This window comes from Hemitrygon akajei, chromosome 17 (genome assembly GCF_048418815.1).
Source record: "Hemitrygon akajei chromosome 17, sHemAka1.3, whole genome shotgun sequence".
In the NCBI taxonomy this organism is placed as follows: Eukaryota; Metazoa; Chordata; class Chondrichthyes; order Myliobatiformes; family Dasyatidae; genus Hemitrygon; species Hemitrygon akajei.
In genome coordinates this window covers 27,244,942-27,250,204 of record NC_133140.1, presented here as the reverse complement: position 1 = coordinate 27,250,204, position 5,263 = coordinate 27,244,942, and positions in this window count along the sequence as shown.

Genomic DNA, 5,263 nt, shown 5'->3' with positions numbered 1-5,263 from the left:
TGGGAGATCTTTAAAGGCAATGCCCTAATTAAATAGCTTAGATGTGCTTTTTATATAGATAATGAATGGCTGGGAGCTGGAACACAGCTGAAAACTACTCAGGGGTTCAGACGAGGTCCCAAACTATAAAAATAAAATGCACACGTTTTTAAATTTCTGTCTTTGTCTCAGATAATAGTTTGAAATAAACCATATAACATATAACCATATAACAATCACAGCACGGAAACAGACCATTCCGGCCCTCCTAGTCCGTGCTGAACTCTTAATCTCACCTAGTCCCACCTACCCGCACTCAGCCCATAACCCTCCACTCCTTTCCTGTCCATATACCTATCCAATTTTACCTTAAATGACACAACTGAACTGGCCTCTACTACTTCTACAGGAAGCTCATTCCACACAGCTATCACTCTCTGAGTAAAGAAATACCCCCTCATGTTTCCCTTAAACCTTTGCCCCCTAACTCTCAAATACTCTTAAACCTGTAGCTTCAGGCAGAATAAGCATTTCAGTTTCAAATGGGGCTTTAATCTTACCTCCAACAGCTTTACGATACTTCACATCAGTGCAATATTTACACCCATTTTATACATGTTGCTTTGTGCTATACAGTAATACTTATTCAGGGACTTTATGGAAGTGTAGGTTAATGTGAGGTGGGGGAACACATGCATAATTTATAACCACCGACATTGAGTCGGGATTCACTTTAAGAAGATGGTCTGACATGATGTCCTAATGACGTGATTTTTTTTACCGTGCTTTATGTTCTGTGTTTGGTTGACAATAAAATGAGTTGTTACGGCTTCCCTTAAACTCCAAATGCCCCTGCTGCTTTCTTACGAAAACCTACACTGGTGACCCAACGATATCCATTGTAGGTTTTTGTACATAAGACGGCAGAGGTGGTTTGACGTTTAAGGGAAACCGAAACAGCTCACTTTGTTGTCAACCAAATACACGTCAAGTGTGGTAAAAAAACTCCGCGTCATCACATCAGACCAGTTGATGCACCATCAATAACTCACTTTGAGACGTAAGAAGCGAGATATCGGCTTTTATTGACTGGAAGGATGAACAACACTACATCCTGGAGAATGAGGCCGGGCTCAGGCCTCAATCGCCTTTATACAGGGGTCTGTGGGAGGAGCCACAGGAGCAGTCCAGACAGGTATATGTAGTTCACCACACCAGTCTTGCAAAGTGAGCCCAACTCAAAGTCGGTGGCTGTGAATTACGTAGACGTTTCCACACCTCACATTACCCAGCAAAAGGATATACTGTATATATCACGTGATATAGAGTAGCACAGAACGTTGTACATGATATACACATCGTTAATGCTACATTACATCAGTGTGCTGTATACTTGAACAATAAAGTGGTGTGATGCATGGACTGTTCTGTGGTATTTAATACACTATTTTATAAAACTATACAGTACAAATACTGTTTTACTGGTATTTCTGTGCCTTTGCTGCAAAGAAGTAGTTAATATAAAAATAAGCCACAACCACAGAAAGTTCACTCCACCAGTAATTAGAGTGTGATGCCATTAGGTTGAAAGCACAATTGTCTTGTATCCATGTAACAAAGGAAGCATTTGTAATGACACATCCTCAGTGAGGACTAATGTGAGCTTATTCACAGAAATTGAAAATAAATAAATTACCGCATGAAGTGGCTTTTGTGACGATACTGCAGCTTGCCCATATAACGAAGGACGAACTTCCCTGTCATACCAAGCATATCCCTAATATGCAGCACTAAAGAGAGCCGGAATGAAGCAAAAAGAAATAATTTGCTAGACAAGCATAGATAGCTCACCTTACATGTAAGAAGTGTGAAGTGTTAAAGCTCCCAGCTTGGAACTGAATTCCGTATTCGTGGCACCACCAACTAAGAGTATGTAGTTTGGGTAGTCAGCTTTTGTGAGCTGACTTGCAGAGTTGAGTAACCCTCAATGATCTTCTCCCTCCCTTTTATCGTCCCATTACGTTGGTACTGTTGACTCTGCCTCCAAAAGTTTAGAAAGGCTCCTGCAAAATAACTAGATTCAGCGATGAGGGCAGAGGTGTGGTTTGCTTTCTTTTGATGCAGTTAAATCCTGTCCAACTTCGCACATCATTAAAAACAACTTGAAGCCATAAGGAGATCTCCAGCCACCAATCATTTAACCTAAAGGGGCAGTCCAATAATAATGCTAGAACATTACACTAGAGAACTTACTAATTAATATATGTTTAGTGACACTTCATTTTCAAATTTCTGTTCAGAGCAGTTACCAGGGTAGTTCCAAGCTGGCAGTTACCTGCCCTGTCTAGAATTTACCTCCACATAACTTACTTTGATAACAGTGGAGGTCAAATACAGATACCTTTTTAAGTTTAAGTTCAATAAATTTATTAATGACAAACAAATGCTGGCACCAAACTCAACTACAGATACAGTAAGAGCAGTACCTGAATCATTATGCAGTGGACAGCAAAGATTGACATGTCATATACACCGTCTGAAATCAGTGAATAACACAATACACAGTACTTCCTTCAGAAATGGACTTCACGTCACTTCAATATTTTCTCAGCCCCACTCTGGTCACGGACATGCAGGAAATCAGACAGCTCCTCTGTGCAAGTTTCTGTTGTTTGTGACGTGGAGTTCACTCGTTCTGTGCATGTGTCTGGGTGCCATTTGCATTTGCACATGCAGTTCAATCTGCTCACATTGCTCCCTGATGTTTGTAATGGGATCTTCATCTTCATCCTCAGGCTCTCCAGTATTGGACACCCCATCGTCCTCTATACACATCGTACCATCCTTGCTTCCTCCTGTCTGCTGTATATTTACAATATTAGATTCTCATCAGGGAGGCAAGTTGAAAATTGATTCCCATCATGTTGTAACATTGTTTACTGGAGGTGGAAGAAAGGACTTTGTATCTGGCCTGGTCTGTGCTCCTGTTGAAAGGTTGTTTAATGGTGGTATCAGTAGTACCAGAAGGTTCTGTTTTCGTACAAATGATTGCCTTTCCAGATTAGTACAACCAGGCATGCTGATCTTCTGCATGAACTACTCTGAAGAGGTAATGGGTCATAAAACAGTAAAGGTCTTTTTCCCACACTCCTACACCATGACCCAATCAGACTCCGCATGGGCCCAGAACAATACAAACCAGAATCACTTTGGTCAAATTGCATGTCAAACTGTGCTGCTTTGCGACTTGGCAGCTGTTACTCACCCACCTAATCCGACGCACACTTACACTTGCAAACTTTTGGCAGCCATTCTGAACTAATTCATTAAATCAATTTCATAGATCATATGTTCAGCCAGTCAACCTCAAGCAAGTAAAATTATTATTTTCAAAATGATCAACAGGATTTATTTATTTGCTAATAATAATGTGACTTTATCCTGTTTATACATATTTGAACATTAACCATCACTGCCTTTGTTTCCTTATTTTTAAGTAAAGCTTTCAATGCAAAATAAACATTATTTAGATAAGAACTACAATAATCTGTACAGCAACATAACTCTTAATTTTATAAACCTCACATTTTCTGGTGCCTCACAATAGTCCTGGAACTGACTGTAGCACTAACAAATTATAACGTTCCAAAACCACTCACCATTACTGAAGTAACACACGCAAAAACAAACACGAGGAAATCTGCTGATGCTGGAATTCCAAGCAACCCACACAAAACGCTGCAGGAACTCAGCAGGCCAGGCAGCATCTATGGAAAAGAGTGAACAGTTGACATTTCGGGCTGAGACACTTCAGCAGGACTCAAGACATTGCATACCATTACAGAAGGACAGCTTCAAGGCAAAGAGAAAATGGCTGAAAACAAATCAAGTGTATACAGAGAGACTCAGTCTGTCTCACTACCATCAAGAGAGCAACTTCGCAATTTTCCATCTGTGTTCCCCGTCACGTCGGCTGCCATGTAAAATTGAGAAACGTATCTTTTGCTGTGACACCAGATTGACAGAAGGGGGGATCTCACCAAATATCACAAGGCCTAAAATAGAGTGGACATGGAGAGGATATTTCCAATAGTTTAGGACCAGGGAGAACAGCCGCAGGACAGAACGCCATCCTTTAGAACAGAGATGGAGAGGAATTTCTTTAGCCAGAGGGTGGTGATTCTGGGGAATTCATTGCCACAGACGTTTGAGGAGACCAAGTCAGTGGGTACATTTTAAAATGGAGGTTGATAGGTTCTTGATTTGTAAGGGCGTCATAAGTTATGGGGAGAAGACAGGAAAAATTGGGTTGAGAGGGATATAATTCAGCCATGATGGAACGGTCTAATTCTGCTCTTATGCCTTATGATAAGTGCCTCAGAGGAAGTGCCTGAATTGGACCCAGATAAATTGAACTACTTGCATTTCCCTCCTGAACTGCCAGAAAGCTTGATATTGATAAAGAGCATTTTGAACGGATAATGGATGGTTGTGTGTTGTCTTGTTTGCAACAGTAACACTAACTAGAAGATTCAGTGTAGACCATTCGGGAGTCTGTAGGTGGAATATGCAGGTGACACAGATGTGAAGTGTTCAGCTTTATCAGTCAACCATTATTATTCTTTGATACCCACTCTAAAGCATCAGCAGATATTTTGGAAATTTGCAGTGAGGGTGGGATAAAACAGCATGGGGCAGAGAAAGGTTCTTTCAGAGTCTGACCTTTGAGTCAAGCGGAGGGGTGGTATCAGTCCCAGTGGAACAGCAGTGGTCCCACAACCTTAGTCTCGGCAGAGACAGTTGGCAACCCTTGGTTTAGTGGAAGCGTCAATGAAGGGATTGTAAGGAGCACAGAAATGTGGGCAGCCAACGCTACATAGATTGTGCACTGGGATCACTTCTGGCCCTTTCTCTCTTACAGAATGACCTTCGGTCAGCATTGGCAGTTCAGTGGGACATCAAGGTAACACTTCCTCATACTGCAGGCACTTGCTTGCCACATCGCCAGTTCTGGTGCTGATGAGGTCTGAATAACAAAGTGAGAAACTACTCTGTTTCTTAACGTTAGGACGCAGTAAGCTTTTGATAAGGATTAGGAGTTCCTACTTTGTATAGCTGTTTTTAATGGTGTTCTATCAGATGGCGACACAGGAAATGCTGTAGCACTCAACAAAGCCACTCAAGCAAAGAAAAAGTAATTGTCTTAATTGAAATTGGACCAGTGCTATACAAAATGCTGAGCAGTTTATTCACACTTCAAAAAGTAATGGATTTTTCATTTGCA